The sequence below is a fragment of the Mirounga leonina genome, unplaced genomic scaffold (genome assembly GCF_011800145.1).
Source record: "Mirounga leonina isolate KUSES-001 unplaced genomic scaffold, KU_Mleo_1.0 Mir_93, whole genome shotgun sequence".
NCBI classification, from domain to species: domain Eukaryota; kingdom Metazoa; phylum Chordata; class Mammalia; order Carnivora; family Phocidae; genus Mirounga; species Mirounga leonina.
This window is the reverse complement of record NW_023270854.1, coordinates 4,588,371-4,594,443: the sequence shown is the minus strand read 5'-3', so window position 1 is coordinate 4,594,443 and position 6,073 is coordinate 4,588,371.

Genomic DNA, 6,073 nt, shown 5'->3' with positions numbered 1-6,073 from the left:
CGCTGCTGTCTTGCTGTTCAGCTGCCGCCACACGCAGGCAAATTCACGCAGGTGGCAACGAAGCTTAATTAAGAGCGGGGTCCCTCACTGTCACGGACCCCAAAGCCCAGCCCTGCACAGGAGACTTCGAAAACTGCCTAAGACGTGGGGGCCTTGAAGGCCAGCCCTGCGGGCAGGTGATAACTGTTATCCGCGCCAGTCAAACATTTCAGGGTGGAAACTTGCGACCACTTCCCCCACCAGGCCTGTGTTCCAGGCCTGAGTGGGTCCTTCAGCCTAGTCTCAGCCTTCGATTCGACTTACCTGGTGACCCTGAATCCTGGAGTCTCCCCAAACTCCAGGCACTAGCAGATAAACGAAAACCTTCTTTTCTGTTCTTCCCCACTGTAATAGCTCTCACTGTTGTCCTCTCTGTATCCTGAATTGTACCTGACGTTACAAGTTTGGCTACATACCTGTTCTTCCTCCTTAGTTTTTTTTTTTTAAGGTTTTTATTTATTTGAGAGAGAGAGACTGTGTGTGTGAGCAGGGGGAGGGACAGCGGAGAGGGGGGGAATCTCAGGCAGACTCCATGCTGAGCAGGGAGCACAACACTGGACTCGGTCCCAGGACCCAGAGATCATGACCTGAGCCGAAATCAAGAGTCAGATGCTTAACCGACTGAGCTGCCCAGACGCCCCTTCCCCCTTAGTTTGGAATCCATTTCCTACCCCTGTCCCCACGGCCCCCTTGCCATGGTAGGTGCCCCTAGCTGCCGTCAGCTGGGAGGTCAGAATCATCTCCTAAACCACCGTCTATGCCCCTAGTTCCTGCCCTCCCCTAAAACCAGCTCTGCCTGAGTCTCCCCGACTCCCTACACGGCTCCTTCCCTCAGGACCAGCCTCTTGTCTGTTCGAGCCACCCTGTTCAGCCCCCACCCCACCCCCCACCGGGCTCACTTCTTCACACCCTTACATTCAATCTTCACTGACAGGTTTTTTTTTTTTTTTTTTAAGATTTCATTTATTTATTTGAGAGAGAGAGAATGAGAGAGAGCACATGAGAGGGGGGAGGGTCAGAGGGAGAAGCAGGCTCCCCGCCAAGCAGGGAGCCCGATGCGGGACTCGATCCCGGGACTCCAGGATCATGACCTGAGCTGAAGGCAGTCGCTTAACCAACTGAGCCACCCAGGTGCCCTGACAGGTTGTTTTAAGACATGTGTGTGTTTTACTAGTAAATATTCTCGGCTACTCAGAATCTTCTTAATGCTTAACAACGGGCCATGTGCACATTCCTCTCTTACCAAAGCAGTCATGTAAGCTATGCTTTTACTGGGTAAGATGTCTCCTTCCCTTGGGGGCATTTTCAAAAGCCATCTACAGAATTCCATACAATTCCACACAAAAATTAGGGCCACAAGGCATGTTTTGTGGCAACGCCTTTACAGAGAAGAAAAAAGCCAGATCCCCCCGACCACCACCACAGGCCATACGTTCGTGGAGCAGAAAGCACCTCCTACCCACCTTCCCTCATTTGGGCCTCACAGCCCGCTCCCGTGGAACTGGGGGGACCGTGGGGCTTCGTTAGTCCCAGGAGCCGGAAACAGGATTTCTACTCAGGCATTTGCTCTTCCCGCACCTCCTGGGTCCACCTGCGTGGAGCAAGGGAGAGAGGCTGCTACCCTCTAGGGGTTTGGAACCAACCTCCAGTGATTCCCGTCGTGGTTCACCTCCCACTGCACCTCCCAGCCCTCGTCATGTACAGACGCGACATATGGACGATACGCCCGGAAAGGGGAGTGAGTGACAACCTGAGGGAGAACCACTTAAGGAAATAATGTTTTTCTTCCTGCTCCATGTGATCGCCATGCAGCTGGTCAATGCTGGGCTCCTCGTGTGCGAGACGTCATGCCAAAACTTCCACAGCAGGTGCGTAAAGCCCGGGGCTGGCGGTGCGCCCTCCCACGGAGACCCAGCGCTGCCAGTTCAAGGCTGAACCGAATAACCCACTGCCTCGAGATCCTTAACTTAATCAGGACTTTTGTGTTATACGATGACACTCGCAGGTTCTGGGGATTAGAACATGGACATATATTTTGGGACCCTCCATTCTGGAGGCAACCAAAAGCATCGGCCAAGCAATCTGCTTTGTGTGGCCTTGAAACCAGGGATTTGAACCCTGGGTGTTTAAGCATTACTTCATGCTGCTTTACCTCTATAGTTCAGCTTCCTCATCTCTCAGAGAAGACAACAATATGACTGCCTACGGTTTTTGTAAGGATTCTAAGAGGCCGTGTGGAAGGTGTTTCAACAATATTGCAGCTACCAATGTGTCTCTCATCTTCCCTTTAGACCGCAGCTAGAGAAAACATCGCTGCCATTTTGGACCTCCATTTCGTGGGCTATTTGGAAATAGTAGGTTCTCAAAAAATGTTTGTTAAATCCAAGCCATAGAAACATCCATAGTTCGGGGGCACCTGGGTGGCTCAGTCAGTTAAGCACCTGCCTTCAGCTCAGGTTATGATCCTGGAGTCCCAGGATCAAGTCCTGCACCATATTGGGCTCCCTGCTCAGCGGGGAGCCTGCTTATCCCTCTGCCCTTGCCCTGCTCATACACACTCTCTCTTTAATAAATAAATAAATAATCTTAAAAAAGAAAGAAAGAGGGCGCCTGGGTGGCTCAGTTGGTTAAGCGACTGCCTTCGGCTCAGGTCATGATCCTGGAGTCCCTGGATCGAGTCCCGCGTTGGGCTCCCTGCTCGGCAAGGAGCCTGCTTCTCCCTCTGACCCTCCGCCCTCTCATGTGCTCTCTGTCTCTCTCATTCTCTCTGTCTCAAATAAATAAATAAAATCTTTAAAAAAAAAAAAAGAAAGAAAGAAACATCCATTGTTCTAATGCAACACGTTACTCAGAAGGCAACTGAGAAGTTGCAGAATTCCTGGTAAGCCAATTCTAAGAAACAGAAAACCACAAAATCTGTGGATGCAGCCCCCTAACATCCCTGCATCAGTAAAACACAATAACAGCCAAAATAATGTCAACCTGCTGCCTCTAGAAGGTTGATACGCCTCCAGGAGCAGGTTTGGGAGAAGGAAAACACACTAGCTCTTCAAGGTGTATATCTATATATGGCAGCAAAAAATGCTTTATTGAGCAACCAACTTGTAAGACATCTTACTTCACAACATGACAGAACAAAAATGCAAAGAAAAGAAAGTAATATTCTGATCAAATAGTTACTAGAATCACAGTAAGTGGCTGCATTCATATCTACTGATTTGACCCGAGAGTTCCGTTCTTTTAGGAAAGAGTATTTTCATGGTAAAACATTTCTTTGACTGCAGTGCAAATGCTGTGACCGTTTACTTGTAAACTGCTGCAGAAGCAGCTCAGAAGAACCATTTGCATTCATCACATGCAGTGGATATTCTGCAGTTATCCATTGATTGTCCAGAGCGGTATCCTGACCCCACCTGGAGACCCCACCTTTTCATTGTGTGGCACTGATGTTACCAGCGGTCATTTATGTGTAGCTTGTAGGGAAAGTTCTCCCCAAATTTCCCTGACACCCAGATGCCTTGTTGAGGCACTGTGTCCCCTTTTCCACCAATATCCTATTTCCAGATTCCCCACCCAACCTAGGAAAATATTAGTCAGCGTTTCTCTGGTTTATAATCATAATACTAAGATCTCTGATAAATTATAAAATGCCTCTCTTTCTCCTCCTTTTTCCAACCTCTCCCCTTATTCCCAGAATCTGTGAAGAGCTTTTATTAAAAACAGTTAACAGAAATGCAAATAAATGAAACAATGGTTAACATGTGTCAATTCCATGTATTACTTTGAGATCTGAGGGATTAAAAAGTTAAAGTTGGGGCACCTGGGTGGCGCAGTTGGTTAAGCATCCAACTCTTGGTTTTGGCTCAGGTCATGATCTCAGGGTCATGGGACTGAGGCCCGTGTTGGGCTCCACACTCAGCTTGGAGTTGGCTTGGAAGTCTCTCTCCCTCTCCCTCTGCCCCTCCCGCATGTACACACTCTCTCTCTCTCAAATAAATAAATAAACGCTTTAAAATAAAAGGTAAAAAAAGTAAAGCTGAAAAGGTCAAATTCCTTCATTCCTTGCCCTGGGTATCCACCCCTGCATTGACTGCACACCGGCTGTTATTTGGCATGAGCTGCGGCGTCGAGTCATGGGCGGGGTGGCATGATGAGTGAAGAGAAGGATCATAATGATTTTTGTCAATAATGATGCTCTAGTCCCAAGAGGGGTCTCATTTATGAGAATTCATTGTTCATGTTCACTTACTGTTCCCACCACACGAAAATGCAGCAGAGGGAATGTTCATTTATTTAAGCACAACTGTCAGTATTGTTTTGGAGACAAGCAGATGCTATCAAGTAAAGGCTGAGTGAGGCATATGGCTTTCTGTCCATAGAGGAGGCTCTGAAGGAATATACTGATTTCTCGATGAACCAAACAGGAACCCCGGTCTTTGGCACAGATGATGAAAATCAGCTGTTTTTCCTGGAAGTGGCGGGTTGCTGTTGTGACGGACCGCCAGTAAACGTTGTTCATTTTCCTTAGCAACAGTTCAGATAAAAACGATAAACGTAATTAAGCTCAATGTCACAGTCACTGATATAAATTTGTATTTATGCTATAAATAATATGAAATGGATATAAATACATAAAAATAATGTATGTCATTTCAGTAGTTTCAAATAATATACAGATTGTAATAGGCTCATTAATTTTCATTTCAAAGCATTATAAAAATGTTCGTTTTTGTCCTTATCAAAAGCAATTGCATCATTATTTGTGTTATTAATACTGCTTTGCTTTATTGCTAATTTATTTATTCCAGGATGCCGGGCCCTTTGCTAAGGGCCTGTGCAGAAGTTTCTCATTAAGTGTGCCATCTGGAGGCAGCGGCTTTTGGCGCTCACGTTAGGGAATACCAGTGGGGGCATCCGACCACGGGAGCAAGTGCAGTGCTTGGCTGGATTGCATCCGTCTTTGAAGTGTTCTTGATTTGGTTCCTGTGGTTACAACCCTGAGGACGCTTCTCAAGTGGGCTGCAGGGTTCCTCCTATACAAAGGGGACCTGCAGACTTACTGAAACTGCAGACTTACTGAGTTTCAATGAGAGATTCAGGATTCCGGTGTGCTATTCTGAAGAATAGTTAAACAGGAGCCAAATACCTCATTATCCAGGTGACTTCAAACAGAAGCTCATGTCCCAAGGAAACAGCAGGATGCGATTGCTCTCGTTTAAAATCAATAAGGCCCCAGGTCCCACGTTTTCTCCTCTGTTGTGTCCCCTTCTCTCCATCACTACCTCTGACTCTCTCCATCTCTTCTCTCTCATCTCCTACTTCTTCCTGCTCCTTTGCCTCCTTGTCTTCTCCCTATTCTCTCCTTAACAGACTATAATAAAGACTTATGTCTAGGCAAGACCCTCTTGACGAACATTTATGTTCCTTCTTGTTAATTTCAATCAGGCAAGATCAATTTTGTGGGTCTCACTGGATCGGGAGAGGTAAGGATGCATCTCGCCCATTGGAAGAAGCACAAAATTAGAAACAAGCACTTCATGAAGTCAATTAAGGGATCCAGAGCATCCCATTGATCCTCTAATGCCTACACCAGGACCCCATCTCAGTCTCAGACCAGTTCCTTAAATGTTTATTTTCTATTCACAGTGAGTAGGACCAGAGACTTTGGTCTAGTTTTCTTAAGAGAAGCAATGCAGCTTTACCATCAAACATTTCAGGGGTGGGACTGGGGAAGGCTTCACATCCTTTCCATCGGCTGGGGCCTGGGGAAGAAATAAAGTGACAGGGGCTCTACGCCATTAGTGGGCTGGACCACAAGCCCAGTGGAGGGAAGCAGCCGCAGGTGGGAGCAGGAACGTCTGCCCGGTCACTACCTTCAGAGTCCGCGCAAAGGAGCCCTCAGCAAAGCCCAGCTCATCTTCAGTCACTGCTGGTCTTAGCCCTTCCGGGGGCCACTTCTCCACCAGCTCCTCCCTCCTTCCTACCCTGTCCTTCCACGGCCTTCATTCTCCTGTTCTCTCTGTACCTGGTGCTG